This window comes from Antechinus flavipes, chromosome 3 (assembly GCF_016432865.1).
Source record: "Antechinus flavipes isolate AdamAnt ecotype Samford, QLD, Australia chromosome 3, AdamAnt_v2, whole genome shotgun sequence".
NCBI lineage: Eukaryota > Metazoa > Chordata > Mammalia > Dasyuromorphia > Dasyuridae > Antechinus > Antechinus flavipes.
Window position 1 is genome coordinate 372,881,988 of NC_067400.1, and position 23,276 is coordinate 372,905,263.

General features: G+C 33.8%; 1 long non-coding RNA gene across 1 annotated transcript in view; it reads right to left on the bottom strand.

The window, feature by feature from the left end:
- Positions 1 to 6,610: 6,610 nt before the first annotated feature.
- The window catches only part of LOC127554380 (uncharacterized), a 58,513-nt gene continuing 41,847 nt past the window's right edge, over positions 6,611 to 23,276 (bottom strand). Inside the window, exons 3-4 of the long non-coding RNA XR_007951963.1 lie at positions 8,905 to 9,003; positions 6,611 to 8,779 (exon numbers count right to left, since the gene is read on the bottom strand). This is a non-coding gene — a long non-coding RNA (uncharacterized LOC127554380). The remainder of the gene's footprint in view (positions 8,780 to 8,904; positions 9,004 to 23,276) is intronic.

The window sequence follows — 23,276 nt, forward strand, 5'->3', positions numbered from 1 at the left end:
TGTTTTATGAAAAAAATGAAAAAATGGGATTAGTCTGACAAAAGAAGCAATTGAGCTAATAGTTACAAATACTATCTAGAATGCTCCTTTTCAGTTTTTTATCAGAAGCTATTATTTGCATTACCTGCTTTCATATAACTATTTTGTCATTCATTATAATAAGGTTTTTATTTTGTTTTATTTCTTTCAAACTTGATTGACATGTGCTGTGTGTTGAATTCCCTGTGCCTATAACAGGGACTAAAAATTTTCTACACTTTCCACTTGAGAGATTTTGTAAGAGGAATAGAGATGTGGTAGGTCTTATGTACAATTTCATTACTTCTCAAGCTTCTATAGGAAATTTTTTTTGATTGATGTTAAATTATTTATTTCTCTGTCCCTCCATTTTTGTATTCCCATTTTGACTCCTTGTATTTGCTTTAACCATCTGACTTTTCCTTTGAATTAATGATTGAGGGAATCTAGAACTTCTGACTTGCTTTTATTTTCCAAATTTCTTTCCAACTGTTTCTCTCTTGTTGCCTTTGGCTGATCAGTGTGGCATTCAAGTATTCTACTGCATATGCTAGCAAGATTTTGGTATACTCTTACCCAAAGATAGCTCTTAGAGGCTTCAGATTACAGCAAGAGCTATTACATATACTGCTGTATAAAGTCCTAAGATGTCTATATACTAGTCAGTTCCCCTTGCATTCATTAAGAATGCTTATAGCCGATGCCAGTTTTTTAATAAAGATTATTATAGTTTGGCATAATTGGTTTGCTAGCATTCATTCTGTCAGACTGAAAAGTAGTCTTTTAGAATTCAAGTATGATTTTGTTCATTTCCTTTTCAGAATCATGTGAGTGGCAATATGTTTTAATTTTCTTTCCCTACTTCTTCTTTCTTTTTTTTTTCTGCTTCCTTTTCTACCTCTTCCTTCCTTGCTTTCTTCCTTTTTTCCCTCCATCCTTCCTCCTCTTGCTTCTCCTTTTTTCTTTCTCTTTCTCTTCATTCTCTACCTCCATCTCTTCCTCCTTCTCCTTTGCTTTCACTAATATTTCCAATATATGTGGCAAACACTCAAATGACCCTTTAGCAATTTAAATGAGACAAGTTGAAATGTCTCCTAAAGTTCCCAACTCTCCCTAAGAATTAGATTTGTGGGACAGGATTGCCACAGAATCACCAAGTCCATGAAATACCTGTGTGACCATTTTAATGTGATTGTGTCTTAATTATCTGGTGGGGTCAAGTAGGTGATTAGGTCATAGATTTAGAAATGGAAAGAACCTTATATAGTTTCTGATTTCTTTTGGTTTCATAGGCTCCAACTCATCAACATTTAGTCTTAGGCAGGGGTAAAAATACAAGGAGGTTTGTAAAGTGCATTGAGTTAGATGCCTAAATATAAAGTTGTCATTAAAAGTAGCAAGGAAAGGAAAGGAAAGATGATAGGTAGGACAGCAGGGTGGTGCAGTAGACAGAGTACTGGCCTTAGAATTAGGAAGACCTGAATTCAAATTTGATATCAGACATTTACTAGATATGTGATCCTGGGTAAGACACTTAATTCTTATTGTATCCAAAGAAATAAGAGGAGGGGTAGAGATAGAGAGGGGAGGGGTGCAGAGAAAGGCAGAGAGGGAGGAGGCAGGGAGGGAAAGAAGGAGAGAGGAAGGGAGAAGAAAAGGAAATGGAGAGACAGAAAGAGAGAGAGAGAAAGAAAGACAGAAAGATATACACAGAGACACACAGAGAAAGAGAGAGTCAGAGACAACGAGAAAGAGAAAAAGAGAGAGAACAGACAAGTGGAGAGACAGACAGAGAGAGCAAGAGAGCCAGAGAGACATGGAGAGAAAGAGAAAGAGAGAAGGAGAAGGTGAAGAAAAAAAATAGTAGTACAATAGGAAAAAGAAGTTAAGGAGAGGAGGATGAAGAGGAAAAGGGAAGTAGTTTACAAATAGTGACCTTGAGCAAGTCTTTTAAGTCCTTTGAATCGCACTTTCTTCATCTACAAAAAGGGTACAATGCTATTTGCAATATTTGATCTCATTTGTTGTTAGAAGGATCAAATAAGGTCATATATTAAAGTGATTTTCAGGCTTAAAATGCAATGTTAATGCTAGTTATTATTGTTGTTTTGGGTAGTAGTAATGTCATGATGTGGTAGTAGTTGGTATTTCATTCAGTTTCATAAATCATCATAGACTCAGTATTTTCAAATTTCAAGTTGCAAATAGTTGTAGGAGACATTTTAAAGATCAGCATTCATTGAAATGCACCAGAATATATATATATACTCCCTGAAGAAACACTTTAATGTATGAGCTTAAATAATAACAGAATTATAACTTAATTTAATTCATTCCAGGTACACTCTCATTAAAGAACATTCTGACCAAAATATCAGAATAAACATTTAGCTGCTAAGCGAATAAATTAAACTCCTTTATGATTTAATTGCACCAGTGAGTATTTCTTTTTGGAATGTGTTTCTGCTTTGATACATTTCAATACACACCGTGAATTACATTGAATGATGGCATTTCAGAATATGTGTGAGTATGTGTATGCATATGCATTTCTGAACTGCTTTTTTAAAAAGCTAATTAAAATATGTATGCATGTGTACATAGGAACATTCAGATCTCTATGTTTATATGTATGTATACAATATAGCGAGGCACATTTGCAGAAGTCCCATGCAATGCAGTCATATTTGCCAACTCAGTGCAAAAATGAACAGAGCCATTTAGTTTCTGTACACAGTATATGTATACACAGACTCAATGTGTTTATCCATCATGTGATAGACACATCATATTTAGAGGGGGCTATTTTGATCGTTATGCATATTTTGAACCAACCACTGGCAGCTATTTTTGTCATTTTGATAGCTGTATATTGGGATAGAAGTTACAACAAGGGAGTGCCTTAAAATGATTTTTTTTTAATTGCTTTCTTTCTGGATTTTTTTTTTCTTTGTAGTTTGTCAAGTCACGTGTTTCTTCATTTTATCAGTTTCAAGCTAAAAGATAGCAAATTGCAGTAAAGAAGTGTCCTTGGACATTTTACCCAACCTTTCTGGTGCAGTCTTTTCCTCTCTGTAAAATAAGAAACAAAATGGACTTGATAATCTCTAAAGTCTCTCTCAATTTCAAGTCTATGGACTTGGTTTTGCTCTCAAGGAATTACCTTTTTATTTTCAAACCATTTTGATTTTTAGATAGTATATGAGAATTTTTTTAGTGACTATTTAGTGTGCTAAAGTCTACAGATGCCAAAAAAGGCAAAATGTAGTCCTTGTTTTTAAGTCGCTCACATTCCAATGATGGAGAAAATATGCAAACAGTTATGTACAAGCGAAATAGAGACAAGATTACTTAGATGTAATTAACACAAAGGAAAAGTAATAATATTAAAGGAGACAAAAAAAGGCTTTTTTAAAAAAATAGAAATTAGGAGTTTAGCTGGAACTTGAAGGAAGCTAGGATATACCCCCACCATAACTGATAATGGCATGGGATAAGAAAATCTTTCTTCCCTAAAAGGAGTTTATTTCCATACTCAAGTCTGTTGTTTTAAATTATTTTTCTTAAGCAATTCACTCATCATCAAGATGACATTCTCTCTTTATTTATTCCTTCTATAATTGATCTTTATCTGGATCTTTTTTTTTTAATGTTTTTTATATGTATTATCAATCAATATTTATTAAATTGCTTGCTATGTGCCAGGAATTGTGTTATGTGCTTGGAATACACATACAAAATAGATAGTCTTATATTGTAATAGTAGAGAACATGTACATAGGGAAATTGAAAATGGGGTAGGAGGAAGTTACAAGATTCTGGAACATTAATGGATAAGTCTTGGGGAGTACAACTGGGAGGGAGATGAAGAGATGGGTAGTCTGGATATCTTCCTTAAATGGAATTTGAGGGAGGAATTTTTATTGAGTCCCCTTCATGTGTTTTATGATGTAAACTGTATGAACTAAGTTTTTTGCTAAATGTGTGTGTGCATGTGTGTGTGAACATGAGAAGATTAACCATTTCTGAAAAAAAAATTAAACGTCTCTAGACAGTATAAGAACTGCAAAAGTCACATCTTAGTATTCAAACTCTAGGATGAAAGTTTTGTGTCTTGAAGACAGAACTGAGACAAAGCATCTGTGTGCCTGAGCAAGGGTTTCAAGTTGTGTGCTACAGTCCACTGAGGACATGAGTGGACATTTTAATTCTCATGACTTAATATCACAAAATTGTCAACTGTGTCTCATGATCTTTCAAGGTCATGGCCTCCTTATCATGGTGAGAGACAGTTTGAAACAAGTGAAAAGAATACTAAATTTTGAATTAAAGAACCTGAATTCAAATAACAACTCTGTATTTACTACTTGACTTTGGGCGAACTCTCATTTCTTTGCTAAAGTTTGAGACTGAAAACCTGGAGTCTTAATTTTTTAAAATTTTGTCTTAAAATTTTTGATTAACTATGTTTTAATATTAATAGCTTCTATAGTAATTCTATGTCTTTTATTTTATACATTTAAAATTTTTTTTTCATAGAAAGTCCTTAGATTTTTACCATTCTTCCATAGGGAATGATTCTAAATCCAATAATACTATGGAACAGGAATTCTTTGGCATTAAAATATATTTGTAAAAATTCCCAAGACACTTATAGCACATAGATATAGTTCAGTTGATGGAATATTTGGTAGAGATAGTGTTTAATTCTGCTTTTTTTTAGCTCAAAAGAGAATATTGAGCTTTAAGAGCTGAGCATAACAAATGATGTATATTCTCAAGAGAACAGCCTTTGAATGTGTCTTAACTAACTCTTCTCCTTTATGTCCTCTGACTTTTCTTTAAGGATAGCCTGTTGCCTCAGTCCTACATTATTTGTTAATTTTGTTATTGTATTTTTACTTGTGGTTATTAGTGAGCTTATCCCAAGTCCTAAGCCTGTTTCAACCCAGAATTTGCCACTGTAAATTGATTTGAGCTTTCAAATCTCACCGAAGGCAATACACCAAGACAGAAAAGGCAGAAACCTTGGCAGTGTTCATTTGGCCATACACAGAGATGGAGTAATTTATTTCTTTGATTATTGAATCATCAGGACCAGATTTCAGTATATTGTAGGGTTCATAGATTTCCATCAAGGGGAGAAGTCTGGTTAAGACTAGCAGAGTGAGACCAGTCTTTGTTTCAGTGTTCATATTTGCACGATATCATCCTTGTGTATATTGTTTCTTTTATTCTTTTTATTTCAATTTATTTTAGTTCATACAGGGGTTCCTATTTTTAAAAAAAATTTCTAAATTGCTTTAAATTACAACAATGTTATGTATATATACATATATACATACATACATTTGTATGTATGTATACACATACATGTGAAATTCCATATTTCCCATATCGGGAGGAACAGTTTGGAGAACTAGGAAAGTTCCCTTTTAAGAGCAAGAATTACTCCTATTCTTTAAGGACACTCTTCAGTTCAGATCCCCACATCTACTTCTCAATATTTCTCACAATCTTTATCTACCCATTGTGTCTTCTATGTTTTTATATCTCAGGAATGTCCTTACAACGCCTCCTGAAACTAATCCTTCTTCTGCATACTTGATTCTATACTGCTTATATACCTGAGGACTTTTCTCCTGTGATCATGCTCTTTCTTCTGTTTCCTTCAGATCAACCTATCAATATGCTTTAATCTCTCCAATCCCCAAAAGCTCATCCTTGACCCTTCAACTTTATGCAATGATATCTCATGTAGCTTCTCATCTTGGTCAAAATTTCATTTGATAATATGAGTTTTTTATTCTCAATAAATCAGGAGGTTAATTTATCTGTTTTAGTGATTGGAGGAGCAATTTGAGACTTGAGAAATAAAGAAAATATAGTGGGAGCAATATCTTTGATTTCATGACATTTTAAAGCAGTGATTTCATAAGTTTCTTCAACAGATTGGATATAGGTATGGAGAAACTGAACAGTGGAGCTTATGCAATATAGAAGTGACAAATCACCTGGGGGAATAAAGCAATGCTAGGGAAAGGACTCTGAAAGTAAACTATTGTAATAGCAGGGATCCTGGTCAGGAGAGGATGACTGGAAATCAGCTTTATCCAAGTTGTCTCTTCTACCAGCAGATTGTTTTTCATGAAATTGAATTTATGATAAAAATGTGCTACTTATCAGTACTGAAGAGTGGTGTCCCACCACACTTCTAACTGCTACAGTTCAGAAACCAATGTGTATAGGTAATGACTCTGGAAAATGACTCCCTTCTCACCATATTGGAAGATTTGTGGATGGATTTTAATGGTCATTGTGGAATAGTGGCTAGAGAGTGGGCTTAGGGTATAATGACCAGAATTTAAATTCCTCCTCCTTTGCATTCTAGCTGTGTGACTAAAAGTAAGTTTAAACTTTAAGTGTTCCCCTAAACTCTCTGAAACTATAAATTATAAATCAGGTGCCAATCTTCAGTCATAGGCGTTTCATCATTGGAAGTTCTTTTTACCAAATAAGTCATTGACCTTCATTATTCCTCTATACCTCCCATATTTTAATTACATTTGAATAAGGTAGACAAGAGCATGCAAAATTAGAGAAGCTAAATTGTCCAGTATAGGATTAAAAAGCTATATTTTAATCAAAGATATTTAACATCTGCCTTCAGGATTAAATCTACCACCATTGTGCTTTAGAGTGGAATTACTCAATATGGTTAGGTATGTCTGTGTGGTGCTGCTGGAAGCTTTTTGGATAGGTACACCATTACTTTTAATATTTTTGGAGCATTCTATTTATTAGAACAAATACTGAAATTCTTTACATGTTGAATCTCTATTACTTTTTCTTCTCTCCATCTTAATTTAAAAATTAAGAATAAGGAAAAGGATTATCTCCCCTTCCCCCTAAATTCAACTATCATATTTAAGGATAGTCCTTCCAAAAAAGAGAAAAAGTCATGATATCTGTGAACATCATGTATGAAATGGCATTGTTAGGTAATACTTTATTATGGGTTAGATATTCAGCAAGTATCAATGAGGTTAGAACTGTGATGTTAGGTAAAAGTATTCAGACTAGACCAACAAGTTTGGTGGCCAATCTGAACCCATCACCTGTACTACTTGTGTCTTATATCAATTTCTTTTATTCCTTCACTTCCATCACTAAACTTAACTGTAGGATCAACAGTAAATACCCCATATTTTCCCCTGGATCACTTATGATGTCAAAAACAAAACAAGAAAGGTGCTCCCTCTATAGTGAAACAAACTATATGAACATAAATAAGGGACTCTTTTCCTTTTTTTTTTGTCATGGATTCCTTTGACATTGTGGTCAAACTTCTGAATACATTCTCAGAATAACATTCTATGATACATAAAATAAAATAAATAACAATCAATTGTATTGATATCCCAGTATCAAAATCATTTTTTTAAAAGTTCACGAATGAGAACCATGACACAGATTTTTAAAAAATTAATCTTTTCTCTTAACATCTATTTTTTCTCCATTGGAAAAGTAAAAAGGCTTAAGAAATGCATATAAGCAAACAAAAGAAATTCTTCCATTGACCATATCCAAATATTTCCTTCATAATCAATCCTTTGGCAACATGGCTGGCCATTTTACTCAACAAAATCCTTAGTCTTTCAATGTTAATTCTTTTCTTACAAAGTTGTTGTTATTGTATAAATTGTTCTAGTGTAACTTTTCCTCAAGGTAGATTATTTGAGATCTTCATCAAAGGAAGAAATATCCATATTAATGAGGTCATAAACCTATTTAAGTATTTCAGAGTTATCACATTAGGCCTTTATTTGTTATTGGAGTATGTTCATCAGAAAGGGATCAAATATTTAGTGATATTTGTGCTGTCTTTTTGTGTCTAATATAATGTAGCAGTGTAATATCAAGTAGAAGAAAATACTTATATGTGGATTGAGCAGATATGAACAAATTTGAATTATCCCATTAAAGTACTTTCTTTTGATTTGTATAGAAAATAGTATCCTTCAACAGATTGTTCTACTGTGGTTACATCTAAATTAGGGGTTGTGCATGTTAAATAAAAACACCATGCCAATAATGACACTTAGGAAAAGGACATAAATAGCAACAGACCATGCAATTAACAGCTATGCTAATTTTTCATGATATTGTAGAATAGGGTTAAACAGAACAATATCTTTTGAAACAATAAGCAAGCATGGATAGACATATGGTAGTGATCTTTTTTTTTTTTTTCATTCAGAAGCTTAGTGACTAACTTTTATTCTCCATCCTCTAGGTAGGTACCCAGAAAGGCTACCTCTATACAATATACATTAAAATAAAGCAATTTGGAGAGAATGTATTTTTAGGTCTTTTTATGTTAATGAATATCTTGACTTTCAGAACCAAATGCAATTAAGTAAAGTGGGAAATCTCTAGAATGAAGCATGTAAATCAAGGTCATGAATGCAAATAAAAATTTAAGAAAAAAATAAAGTTTGAGGTTTAAATGTATGTATTTATATGATCATATAAGGAAAACTTCTTCACAGGCATGTTCTTGGCTAATTTTTTTCTCCTGATTAAAACCAGAATTAAGTGTTCCAGTAGATGACATAGAGGATATTTTTCTGCAAGTTAAAAATCATATTTCCTTTTTCTTTCCTCACTCTTCTTTTTCCCCAGATCAAAGCATACTGTTCCTTTCTACTTTAGACAGGAACCCTAATACTTTCATAACCACGAACTAGGAACAGCCTTCCTGGGAAGAGAGAAACATTTCAAATAATAAGAAAGGATTGTTATATGCACAATAACAAATAAAATACATCTTTTGTAAATAACTCCCACCAGAAATCTTATATTTCCAGGCATCTATGCATATACCTTCATATAACAACTTCTCCATTCGTAAAACATTCATTGAAGGCAGCTCTGCAGTTTTATAGAAAACAACATGCCAGGGATGCAAGAATCTTGCCAGTTCTGTGAAAAATGACACCAATTAAAGCTTAAATTGCTTGTTTTCTCATAAGGTACATATTTTCATAACTTTGAAATCAAATAATTGCTGCTTTTATATTAAATACAATAAAACAAAAAGGATGCTAGTTTAGAGGAACTGCTACAAGCATTTTAATATAATTTTCCCACCATTTAAAGTCACAAAATATGGAAAACAAGTCAAGTATGCAAAGTTCCAAGGAGATAGAGAAACTCCTTCAGATTATTACATCATTTGTCTTTTGTGTCAGAAAATGTGTATGTGATTTCATTGTTTGATTAAATGCCAAAAAAGGCACATTGCTCTTATCTAACTGATTACAGATTTTATTCATATGAAAAACTATTTGTTAATGTTTTAACATTAGGAGGTATGCTAGTTTTTGTTTTTTAAGTTCCAAACATGCATCTCAAAAACATAATCTTTTAACTTCCCATGCTTCTTTTCTTCATTTTGCATTAACAATACAGGGTACTAAAATTTCCCATACTGAAATATCGTCCCCAATGATTTCAAATCTAAAAACTAAGTAAACAATTCCTTTCTGACTGAGTAGCGTGTGTGTGCATGTGTGTGTGTGTGTGTGTGTGTGTGTGTGTGTATGTGGATGCATGTGTATGTGTGTGTTTTCAGAAGCATATCATTTCTATTTTTAGGCACTCTGCAGAAGTTTAAGACTGAGATTCTTCAAAAGAAAATATTTTAAGTGCTTTTTAAAAGACATATTAGCAGTCAGAAAAAAAATATTTACTTTATTAAGAGTGTCTTTGGTAAATGTACATATAAGTTTAATTTAAAATATCTTAATTTGATAGTTACTTAAACACAAATGTCATGCTGTTATATAGCATGGGAGTCCAGAGTTCTAAAATGCAGTTTAAAAATTATAAGTGCACCTATGTTGGAGCTGGTTACTATATATATATATGTATATATATATATATATATGTATTCTTCCTTTGGTTGTAAATGATGATACCAAGGTTTTTAATGCTATAAACTAGCCATCTGCATTAATAATATGCTTGCACTGAAGCCAATTTGAGGCTACATCTGGGGATTTCAAGGTCATTTACCTTTGGCCTAGCCTCCATTAACTTCTTCAGTAAAAGTCCCAATGATCCTTATTTTGGCCTTGAGTATGGGTTATCTAAATCATCCCTCATCATATTTCCACATAAATAGCCAGTTTCCTTAAATAGACATTATGTTCAGTGGGGACAGTTTTTGAATGTTTCTAAGTTCAATAGAAAATATTTTTAAAAATGCACTTGAAAAAGTCTGTTTTTTTAAAGTATCTATATTTGGAAAAAGAATGCTTTAAGACTTCTTTAAACATTTTTAATTAGAAGAGATTAAAGACAGCTAAATATTCCCCCTGTCACTGGGGAGAACTGATACAAAACAGTAAGATCTCCAAAATATTGGGACTGTCAGTTTTTTAAGAGACAAGTTAGAAAATGGGTTAAGTAATTATACTCTACATTCACATACATATGTTTGTTTTTTTTTTTTAAGTCTCCATTGCCTGACATATTGAGTATTAAATTCAAAGACTTTATTTTTGAAATATTAACCCATTACAATACTTCCTTTCTCATACTTTTGAACATTTGTTGTCATTGTTGTTGTCTGATTTTTCTTTTATGTTAATGAACATAATCAGAACAAATGTGTAAACACTGGCCGATTTTAACAAAAGGATTTGGAGAGAGGATTTGGTGAGTAGGACTAACAAGAATAGATCTTATTTATTGTGTTATTTAAACCTGAGTTACATTACACCATCCTACTTTTAAGAGGCAGCCCACTAATGCAAGCAAGGGTGTCTCCTGCAACGAGACAAAGATTAATGCCATGTGTACTGATGATACTCTACCACAATTCAGAATTCTGTGGCGCCATGACGCCCCTGTTTTAGATGGTGGTTTGCCAAGAGAAAATTACTTAAACCAATTGTGAATGCATTCCTTTTTTTTTTTTTTTACTTTTTATACAACCACATTTATGTAAGTAAATAGTATAATGAATATTTTTGAAATGATCCATCATTTTGAATTCACCTAGTTTGTATAAAATGCAATGCAGTTTTTCTCTCTCTCTCATACAAGAAAGACTTTCACATGGGAATGTTCTTTTTTTTTCTGTGAAAAAGATTTCTCATAGACAACCAACCACAACTGGAATAGATTCTTTTAAACATATTGTAATGTGAGAATTTTCTTCAGCTGGAGGGTGTCTTATTTTTTAAATTGGAAGCTGTTGTTCTTCAAAACCAGCATTACATTATAATATATGATGTGCTATCCCCCTCCTTGTATGCAGAAATTGATATGCTTAAATATAAGAAATATTGAAATGTTATGTGATATTTAAACTCATAGTTTTCCAGATTATTGTACTTGTTTTCTGGAGTTACATATCACAGACACATTGAGAGGGTGCTAATTGGATAAATGATATACCAAGAATATGGCTTTTTCTCTGCGGAATAAATTTTGACTTTCTCAAAAGGTTAAGGACAATGAATCTGAGAACTGATGCTATTTTTTGGGCAGTAGTTTGCATTACAAAAGTCTTGCCCCTCACATTGAATATTAACCCAATTTCTTGAATGAATCTCCCTCAAAGACAGTGAATTTGGAAACTGAATTTTACTTCATGCCTGCTTAGAGGGTGGTTTCTTCTGGAACAGAACTAAGACCATTTATAAGAATTTTTATTGTAGTTTCCTTCACTGTATTTGGTTGATGAATGCTTCAGATTAATTGTTCAATACTATGTTTTTGCATTTTGCTTAAAATTTAAAAATGAGACAGTATGAAACTATAGATACTAAGTTGACCTTGGAGTTGAAAAGATCTGGATTAAAGTCCTCCTTTTGATAAACATTAGCTGTATGACTTTGGGTCACTCACTTAACTTTTCAATATCCCAAGCCACTATCTAAGGCTCAAGTTGGAGAGCAGTTATCATTTGCATTGTAGAGGGGATTTCCTTACCGGGATTTTCCTATACTGATAGAATTATGGGATAATCAAATCTAATCAATGTAACAATTAAAAATAAACAGTTTTTACTTATTCAATAAATGTGTATTTTAGTGTGCACGATGTTAGTATTTAAAAAATAAACTTAACTCTAAATTGCTTCTTCTTTTCTTCTAATTATCTTAGTAATTTTCCCTTCATTTAAAAAAAAAAAAAACTAACACTTAAACCATAAGTGTTCTAAGGAAATAACTGTTGAGTTAAATATGTCCATTATTTTTGTTAAAGGAATCATTTATCAGTCTCTTATTCTAACGATCTCTGGTGTACAGAAAGGATTAGCAGTTCTAGAGCTTGGAGAGCTCTTTTCAGGACTGCTTGTCCACATTTGGTGTTCACTTGATCTCAAGTGTGGCTCCAAAAGCTGTAACATAAACGGGAGCCACAGTGCCAGAAATCATCTCCCCACATCAGCTAAACCATATTGAAGGTAACTAACAATGCTCAAACCTTTTGATGAGTTTGGGCCATGTCTAACCCAAACATGTGAAGACTTTCTCTGGTGGAATGGGCAAACGAGGAAAATTTGTTCTAATGACCATGAAAGAAGCTGAAGCGGGTACTGTGGAGCATTTAGAGCTTGATCAAATATTGAGGAGGTCAAGATCATTCACTGCCTCCAGACCATCACCATCTCTCCTGACTTTTGTCCTGCTATTGGGCTTCAGTGACCAGAAAAGAGAGTAAGACTGATGACTTTGTGCAACTCTGCCTCACTCAAATACAATTATACAACTTACATGCAAGTCAAAGACATCATCCCTGTGAAGTCAGTGAATCTCTTAAAAAACAGAAGACAAACAACATCTCTGCATTATTTAAAGTGATTGAATTCATCTATGACTTTTATCCAGCTAATTATTGGGGTACCTCACAATGATGGTACATAGTTAATAGTGTGTCAACTTCTTTGGGCCTTTAAAGTTGTTGCTTTGAACAAAATTACAATTGAACTATTTCTCACAATTACTCTGTCATATTTCTAAATACAGGTCATATTTCTTTTTTTTCTTTACTTTTTTTTGTTCTATGATTTCAATTATGTTTAACTCCATAATCCCATTTAGAATTTTGTTTTTGTGTTATTTTTACAAATATACTAGAGTTGTTTGCCATGTCTTCCTACAAGTCATTTGATTTTATTTTAGTTTTGGAAGCAATTGAGAATTAAGTGATTTGCCCAGCGTCACATGGCTAGTAAGTGTCTGAGATTTAATTTGAACTCAGGTCCTCCTCATTCAAGGACCAGCACACTATCAACTATGCCACCATTTTACAGATGAGAAAACTGAGGAAAAAAGTTAAGTGACTTATACAGAGCCACACAGCTATTAAAAGTCTAATTAGATTTGAGCTTGTTACTTCCTGACTCCTGACACTATATCCACTGTTCTACCTAGCTATTCTTTAGCCAAATAGAATGAACAGAGTTCCATTAGATTCCAATAGCTAAAAATAGAACAAATCAAATCCAACAAAAGGTTATTGATCAAGTTCTATGTGCAAGATACCTCACTGTACACTATGACTAAGAAGAAAACATCCATGGTCTCTGTCATCAATGAGTTTCAGCTGGAGTGAAGAACCTAAGGTCTATAAACTTTTCCTTGAAAAAATGACTAAATTGACTGCCTCCATTTCCTCTTTTTTTATTCCCCATCCTTTTATAATTTGACTTCTAAACTCATGATTTACTTTAGACTTCTCTCTCCAGAGTTGCCAATGATCACTTATTTGCCAAATATAAGTCATTTCTCTGTCTCCATCCTTGTAGACCTATCTGCTGTAACTGACATTGATGGTCAACCTCCCTCTCTACCTGGATCATCTTCCTCCACTGAGTTTTCCTGATTCTAACCTTCTTTGATTTGCCTCCATATCATCTGATAACTCTTTTTCAGTCTCTGTTGACATTCTTTGCATTGGCATCCTTAACTGCTGCCATGATTTTAACCACTATATGTTTAGTGCCCGGACCATAGAAAGCACTTAGCAAATGCTTATTGATTGACTACTGATAACCTCTCTTAATTTTCAGTTCATCATTAATTGCCTATTAGATATATCAAATGGAGACATTTTAAAATCAACATATTCAAATCTAAACACAGTGTTCCCCCACCCAAAACTTTCCTATTCCCAGGTTATCTAACTAAATCTAGTACTTTTTCCATTGTGATATATAATGACTTACAGGCAATAATTTTAATATAATTTCAATCATACTTCTTATTGCATGCACATAATGTAAGAAGAAAAAATGTATTTTAAAATAATTTTAATCATGACATGGGTTGTTTCTTTAGGAAAGTACCAAGCAGACATGAAAAATGAATAGGAAATTAAAACAAAGTTATGACTTGTTTGCATACTGTCTTTCATGAGCTTTATATTTTATATATGATTAATCCTTCTCCCCCCTCTTCCCATCCCATATGTAGCTATTAGTTCATATTTCTTTTTTCTATAAGAGGAGCAATGTGAAGGAAGATATTCAAGTGTGTGAGGTTCCCCAGCAAATCAGTAGCTGAGCTGAGGCTAGACCTTAGGTCTCCTGATTTCCAGACCCCCTGCTGTATTCATTGGTTCCTCATATATTATTAATCTAGTTCATGCTAGAATAGCTAAATGAAGTTTTTATTGATCAAGTAATAGTGTCTGTGATCATTCAGGATTATCTCAGACTTTCAAAAGCAATGAGATCCTAACAGCATTTCTTTAGCCTATCCATTGCAGGGCTCTGGAAGTCAGCATGGTTTATTGAGGATGATAAACTTTTGGATAGGCTTGTGATCAACATTTATCCTGATCTTTGTGCAATGGCAATGCCAAGTGTTGTCCCTTCCTGAACATAGGTAAAACATTTTCTTTTACCCTGAGGTCTCTGTTGGGTGTTGGATATTGTTTATGTGTTCTTTGTCAACATTAGTCATTTTGGATGTATTGCATGATACATACAGTGCAATGGTTTGGGGGGAGAGGTAATATAAAGGAGCAAAATATCTCTCTGAAAGTGTTTGCTTTTGAAGCCTTTTAAATGTTAACATCTCATTTGTTGTTTTATACAAATGAGGGCCCTGGGATCTACGCATGTTTGGATAGTGGCTTTAGAATTTTAATGGCAGTGTCATATAGCTCTATAAACATAAATTTTCCTAGATTTTCAGTGAGGTCATGGATGTGATCTATGACCCTGTGTCATGATAATCTTGGCATCCTCCATGTGCCCGTTACTTGGAGTCCTACCTCTGCTCATGGAGAATTGGCTCATTGCTGGTTCATCAACTGTGCAGAGTCCTGCCTCTTTCCTGTGAGAGTAAACATTTCTTCAAATAAAAACAGTTTCATGACCACGGTTTCTTTGGCCAGAGTTGAAATAAAAGCTTTCCCCTTATGTAATTAAGGCAGAGACAACTATAGACATGTTCTAAATCCTTAAAGAGTTCAATCCCTCCACAGTCCCCCTGTGTTTCATTGGAGCCAAAGTTATCTTAATTCTGTATTCTAGGTGAAAGGCAAATGATCAAATCCCTCATCACATGGACTTCAAAGTCTTTCAAATCTCATCCACCTCGCCCTGGTTTTCCCTTCACTTAATATTAAATGTTCCATCATTATCCTTAAGCTCTCTACTGATATACCGTTTTTTATTTAAAGAAATAGAAATTGGCCACATGAATCAATGAATGAGATTGGGTCTCCCCTGGTGCCTAAGACATCTCCCAGTATCCAGACACTTAGGAAGCAGCTTTAACTCTTTCAGGCTGCTGGAAGACTTGAATGTTTCACTGTGGTAGGGAGGGACTTTCTGTTTAGAAGCACATAGCTGGGGTTATGGCAAATCAGGTGATATAGACCCCCAAAATTTCTGTACGAAAAATAAGGTTAAAATGGACATCAAAGGCATCTTTGAAGTGGTAGTAAATAAGTTAAAATAGAGCCATATTGAATTGTAATCCCTCTTCTGTGTGTATGTATGTGTTTCCTCAGTTTCTTCATCTTGTAAAATGAACAGTTTGGGCTTTGATGGTTTCTGAGCTAACTTTTACCTCTCATTCTATGATGATATGATCCTATGCCTCAGGTCACTTTTTCAAAACACCAATCAAGACAGGCAATTCCTCTACTACTTTTCATGTGAGTACTGATAAAACTCAGCATCTGCCTGATGTACATGACCAGCAGACAATCATGGTGATTCCCTATTGAGTACAAATGATCCTGAATGAGATATACCAAATGCCATCCTAGTAGCCTATAAGTGTTAATACTCTCTTATAAATGCTTAACTAATTGTGAAAGAATGAGTTAGGCACATTTAAGAATTAAGCCTAATGAATAGAATTAGTAGCCCACTACAAATAACTAAAAACCGATCTAATCTTTCTGTTTTCAATTTAAAGAATACAGTCTTCAGAAGCCCCAAATCCCAGGGTGGTGAATGGATATGCTGTAGCTTTTTCTTTATTCACTTCTCATCTGAAATGTATTTGAAGTTTTGAAGTTTCTGAAACGCTTCTGAGATGCTGGTATTCTTTTCAGTCTTGGACTCAGTTTTGGAAACAGGCTAACTTTGTTCAGGTAATTGGCTGCATTCAATTATTGAAGCTCTGGTACTTATAGCAGCCACAGTGCAGAAGAAGAGTGGGATTTTGGCATATAAATTGGAAAAATATTGAGATTCTTATAGAGTTTGGAAGGATACCTTTGCCCCTTCTCTTAGGTGGCTTACCCCCATTGTTGATAAAACTGGAATAGCAGATGGAATAGTTTTAGGTAGAATACATAGAATGAAAAGCTCATGTTTGTCCCATTATATTGCTTCTCTCTTTCGCTTTTTTTAATCTTTCCTGCTGCCTCCTGTAGTTTGATTTCACAGCACATTTTTGTGGGTAAGAGCTACCTTCTTCATGCCTCAAAGCCTCAAGATCACCAGTGTGTGTGTGTGTGTGTGTGTGTGTGTGTGTGTGTGTGTGTGTATGTGTGTTGATCATGGGCTGCCTACTAGTTATGGAGAAATTGGAATGACAGAAAGAATTGGAAAGAGAAATATTTATAATCAGCGAATTCAAATCCTAAAGTCTGGTACTAGTACTTAGGCCATTTTGCATAAATCATTTATTGCCTTTCTTGGTCTAAGTGTCTGCTTTGTAAACGGAAGAGGTTGAATTAAATGACTTTTGATATACTGGATCTATCAAATATTGGTCTAACCCCAATCCACTCCCAATTTTTATCATTTATCAGCAGTTTCTCTAGGATCAGTGGTCAGGTGATCAACTGGAATAGATCAAATGAGAACCTGTTACCCATCTGGAACAAATACAACAATAGTCCCAAACTGAGACGGAGATCCTGTCCCCCTCCCATACCAAGTTGAGCTAAAGTTCTTAATGTGTGCCATGTCATGAGAGATGGCCATTGAAACATTAACCTATTTTGATACCAGCTTTTTTTAGCTTTATACTGTATTTGTTGCCTGTTTTATAAAATGACTCTGGTGGATGGTGAAGTGTCATCTGGAAAAGTGAATTACTTTTTTTTAACTGTTCATGAGATTCAGAGGGTTGTCTTAAAAGTAATTACATTCAATTTAGTAATCTCACTGGGATAGTAACATTGTCTAACCTGCACTATATAAACTTCCATAGCTGCTAGTGTAGAATTTCATTTGACCAATATGTTCAGCTAATCTGAACTGATGATGATGAATGTAAATATAAATTGGTTATGGTCAAATATACCACAAATTGTGTAGACAAATCTTGCTAGAATGAATTTGAAATAGCTCTCAAAAATGATTCTCATTTTCAATATTAATAACCAGTTCCCTTTTCATATTTTTACTCCCTCACCACATATAACTTCCTTTTTGCAAAAAAGATAAAGAGATTATTCATTTATTTCTCAGAAATGTCTGTTTAAGGTATAAGACAGGTCATTCTTTTCCTCCCATCATGATGTCTCCTCAGGGTTTTAGAGTGGCTCAGAACATACATTTTTTTGGAAATTTAAAAATCTCTTTAGCTCAATTAATTTCTAAAGAACAACACACATTTAGTAAAACTTTTTGTTTTCTTATCTAAAGTTTTTGGGTGGGTCTTCTTGGCCTACCTAAAAGTCTGGAAAGGGAAAAGGAAATGATCTGGTGGGATGTAAGCTGTGGGTGATAAAATAGTGAAGTTGGACTGAAAAAGAATGAGGGAACCCCTGGCAGAAGACAAATACACAAAGAAGTATTCAAGATACAAAGGGCCTGAATTTTTAGGAGCAGATATTTTGGCAATTGAGACAGAAAGGGTCTTCTCCCTGAGGCAGGTAGGACTTGGAAGCAATGAGAAAGCGAATCTGGCTTCTATAATATATGTAGTATAAACAGTTAGGAAAGTGAAAGGAATAAGTAGAGCAAAGCTTTATTTGGGAGTAAAAACCACTAGCAGAAAATAAAAATGTTAGGGAAAGGAAAGAAAGTAAAAAGAGAAAAAACAGTAGAAAGAATTAAGGGAAGAGCTATATAGTCTCAAGAAACAAAGAAATGGCATTTTTAAAATAGAAAGTTGAAGTCAAAGAGCTTCCTCAAAGAAAGAAATTTGTTTAAATTTAAGGAATAATAAGTTGGAGAGGTTTTTAATTTATTTTTTTTGTACTGAATACTTCGAAATTGTGAAATGCAATTTAATAAGTTTCTTTTAAAATATTCAATGAGGAGTAAAGGAATTCCCCCTGAAATGCTAAACATTTCTCAAAATGTCTCAAACTTCTTCAAAAAGATATAAAGTGGAACTAGCACATTTTTGGATTTTCCCTTCCTTAAGCATCTTTGTATATAGCCCTTTGAATTTGACCCAAAAATGTGCTGATTTTTTTAAAAAACAAAACAGCTTTTTTTCCCTTATCTACATACATACCATATATTTGGATTCCTAGAATTATGAATTTAGGGATGGAGGGGATATTTGACACCAAGTGCAATCCTCTCATTTTACAGATGAGGAAACTGAGTCCTAGAAACCCCAGTCTGAAATACCTGAAACCAAATGCCCATTATCAATTTAGAACACTTCAGGATGATTTATCAAATAGTTCTAGCCCCAAGGACACTTTAGCTTTCCATTAGGTAAAAATTATGCACACATACCTAACCCCAACCCACAAAAAATGAGTATTTTCTCATTTGGTAGAATAATTTTGAAATTTTCTTTTCTTTGATGTTATGAAAACAGTCTAAATTGAGCATCCAAAACTGATTTTATTTTAAATATCCAGAATTGAATAGTACACTTCTCTGGGTAAGGTAGGAGAATGGTCTGCCCTTCCCTTTTGTCTAGGTCAGTCTTCTTGCAGCTGACTAAGACTAGACCCTAGGGAGGTGAGGATGCCTTAGCAGCTGGAGGCAATTTGTTCTGCAGCTGTGTAGCTGCTGGTAAGAGAGATAAGCAATGGCCATCTTTGTTCATTGGATTTGTACAGAAGCTCAGTGGCCAGAGGGCAGAATTATAGGTTATATATCCTTCACAGACATGCTTCAGCACACCTCTAGCCTGCCTGCTCTAGACTGTGTTCTCTTTTTGGATTGTATAGTCTCATCACATGTGTGTAATTGTACAGACATATTGGATCTTAATATCTAGGCTCTATAACGATACTTTAAGCAGCCATTGTTTTGTTACTCTTATCCTATGCACAGATTATAACTTCCTTTAACTTAAATAGATGGTCCTCTGGAGATTTTGCTTAACAAAAAAATCTTCATCCTGTAGCCAGTCTAATGAGAAAGCTTTCCAAACTTAGTCCTTGGCCAATAGTAATCAGGGGTTTAGTTTTTGAAACCCTGAAGTTTATTAGAATTCTTGGCTTGGACTCTGGAAAATCTGAATTCAAATTCAGCCAGACACTTGCTGTGCCTTCCTGGGCAAATTACTTAATTTTCTGTAATATATGTATTATAAACAGTTTAAGTGAAAGGAATAAGTAAAGCAAAGCTTGATTTGGGAGTAAAAATCACCAGCAGAAAATAAAAATGTGACTATAATTTTTGGCTTGGACTCCAGAAAATCTGAATTCAAATTCAGCCAGATACTTGCTGTGGCTTCCTGGGCAAATTATTTAATTTTAATCTTGCTTTCTTCAACTGTAAAATGGGATAATAGCATCTACCTTATAGACTTGTCATGAAAATCAAATGAGGTATTTGTAAAGTGCTTATGTCGGGCACTTAGCAAGTTCTAGGAAAAAGAATAAATGTTTATTCTCTTCTTTTTTCCCTCAGCTCCTCTCCTCTTCACTAGATACCAGAGATTGTGCTCTGCTTACATAGCCATAAAGAACTTGGGTCAAAATAGTTTTCATACTTTTAACTAGTGATTCCCCAACTAGGCATTAATACTCACACTTTAAGAGATCAAAGATAGATACAAAGAATAAATATATGACACTTTACACAGTATTTGGTATATTACAGGTGCATAATAAATGCTTCCTTACTAGATATATTCAAGTAGCCCTCTTTCTGGTAAAGTAAAGAACTCTAAACAAAGTGATACTGAAAAAATGTTGCTATGCAAATATCATGAAATGATATTATGACACAAGAAAGGATGACTATGAGGAAGTATGGGAAATGTGGGAAATTTTGCAGGAACTCATAAAGTGAAATAACTAAAACAAAGAGACTGAAATACACAGTGGACATCATATTATAAATCAAAAGATCATTGAAAGTAAGCTGGATGCTAAGCATTTGAAAAAAGTTTAATGGTCCAATAAAGTGTAGTATCTTCTTGATAGAGAAGTAAGGGATTGCTAGGGAACTTCGGTAAACTTGTCAAATGCAGTTATGTAACAATTTTTAATTTTTTTTTTCTTTGGTATAAGAGAAATTTCAGTCTAAAGGAGGGGGGGGGTTGAGGGGAATATTTCCTACATTCTAATAAAACACTAGAGTATACCTTTAGCTGAAAATCCAATAAATGTGACCCATAATACTCAAATTCTGTATGATGATCAGTCAGGGATTAGAGATAGGAGTGAGAGGAAATGGATTCTTGCAGGAGCTCTATTAGTTTTCCATGGACAATGAGCAGGGTAAATCTGGAGGGCTGTTGTTAGGAGGGGTGAATGGCTGCTTTGCTTATACATTTCTGAAGGTAATATTAATTAGTACCTCCTTTTTGTTGTGGCCTTTTGCTCCTTTTGCTTCTGTTCTTACTTCCTCAATTCTCTTCTCCTTCTCTGTCCTATTCAGGGATGTAGGGCTTCTTTTGGAAAAGAGGGTACATTTTTTTGCTCACATGCCTGAGATATGAACTGATATAGGCAGAGACTATTCCTGAGCCTCAACTGCTTTTCAGGTCCTTTTCTTAGTGACAGTCCTTTCAACTTTTAAATCTTTTCTTTAAATTCTAATGAAGAGTTTTCTAAATCAAAATTTTATTATATCTGAGTGCTTTATCTTTTGATTTGAATCTCTAGATTGGAGAGAGGGAGAGAAAGAGAGAGAGAAAGGAATAGCGTGATAGAGAGAGAGAAGGAAAGAGATTGGGGCACATAAAGAGTTGAATTTATTATCATTAACTAATATAGTAACATTCCTATTTGATATATCTATATCTATATATTCAGGATTTTACTGTTCAAAACAATGAAAATTATATAATTCTCTAATGATAAACCTGTGGTACAGTGAAAAAAACTGCATTTGGAATCAAAAGTTTCACATTTTCCTGCAACTGAATTTCTCTGTGACCATGGGCAAACTAACCTTCTTAGGCCTCAGTTTCCTAATGTCAAATTAGGGGATTGACTTAATGACATCTGTGGTCCCTTCCCTTTCTAAATGTATGATCTTGTGATCCTCAGTGACATAAATAGGAATCCAGTTTTCTGGCATAACAGACCATATGAAATGAAGTTGAGAGCTGGAGTTTCCCCAACTCTGGATAATTAATCCATGAATAATGTAGACTCTACTGTCAAACAAATGCTGGTTTGCATTAAGCAAGTCAGAACAACATTGGAAAACTAAGGGCAGGAGTATTGGCAAGGACATATAGCTACACAATTTTGATACTTTACTTTCTCAGGAATGGTTCCTCTATGTGGTATAAGGCCATAAGATTAGGTACTTGCACCTTCTTTATTTGAATTGTGAATTTATTAGATAACTTTCTCAACCTGAGTTACTGCACAAAAAAGGTCTTCTTGGAGACTATTTCAATATAAATTGATTGTCTTCCTCTGACTTTCTGAGTCTTGATATTGTATTATATACAGTGTCTGAGTTGGCTCATTGATCTGTACATGAACATAATGCAAATAATTTAGCCAACACTTTTCTTTGATAAGATTCTTAAAACTAAATCTAATAGTATGGAATCATTCATTTACTTCATCTTAGAAAAAATTATTTAGGATTTACTTTTAGCATTTTGGAATATAAGGTACAATGAGAGACACAGAAAAGTATAACAACTTATATTTCTTAATCTCCAGAAAGTAAAATATATGTTTTAAAAGATATTCAGATGAAGTTAAATAAAAGAAGAAGTAAAGTCATTTGTAAACATTGAAGTAGAGAGAATATGTGCATGAGCATGAAGAGGCCAATATGAACACCAATAGCATTCAGAAGATGGAGAAATTATTCTGCATTGAGGTGGATCAAGGAAGGCTTTTTGAAAAAGCTAGCACTGAAATTGTGCCTTTAAAGCAAGAGAGGCTTAGCAAAAAATTTTAAAAAAAGGCTTGACAATTAGAAATCTGTAAACATGAAAATGTATATATGTGTGTATAAAACATGCATTTATTTATATATATATTCTCTTTCTATATATACATGTATGTATGTACAGATAATCTTATATTAAACATGTATATACACATATATGTGTAAATAGAAAATTGAGTTAACAATCCAGATACTAAGAGAATTATGGAAAGTCAGAACTAGAAGGAATTAGACATTATCTAGTCCAAGAGTCAGCAACTTCAGCCTAGGAGCCAAATCCAGTCTGCCCCCCTTTTTTTGGAAAGACTCACAAGCTAAAATGTAAAAAAAAACAACAACAACAACCAAAAAACATTCTTAGTTCATGGGCTATAAGGAAAACAGCAAATGGGATGTGACCCTTGGGCCACAGGCTGCTCTCATTCTTAATCTTTTCATTTCCATTCATTTTATAGAGGTGTATTTAGATCAATAGGGA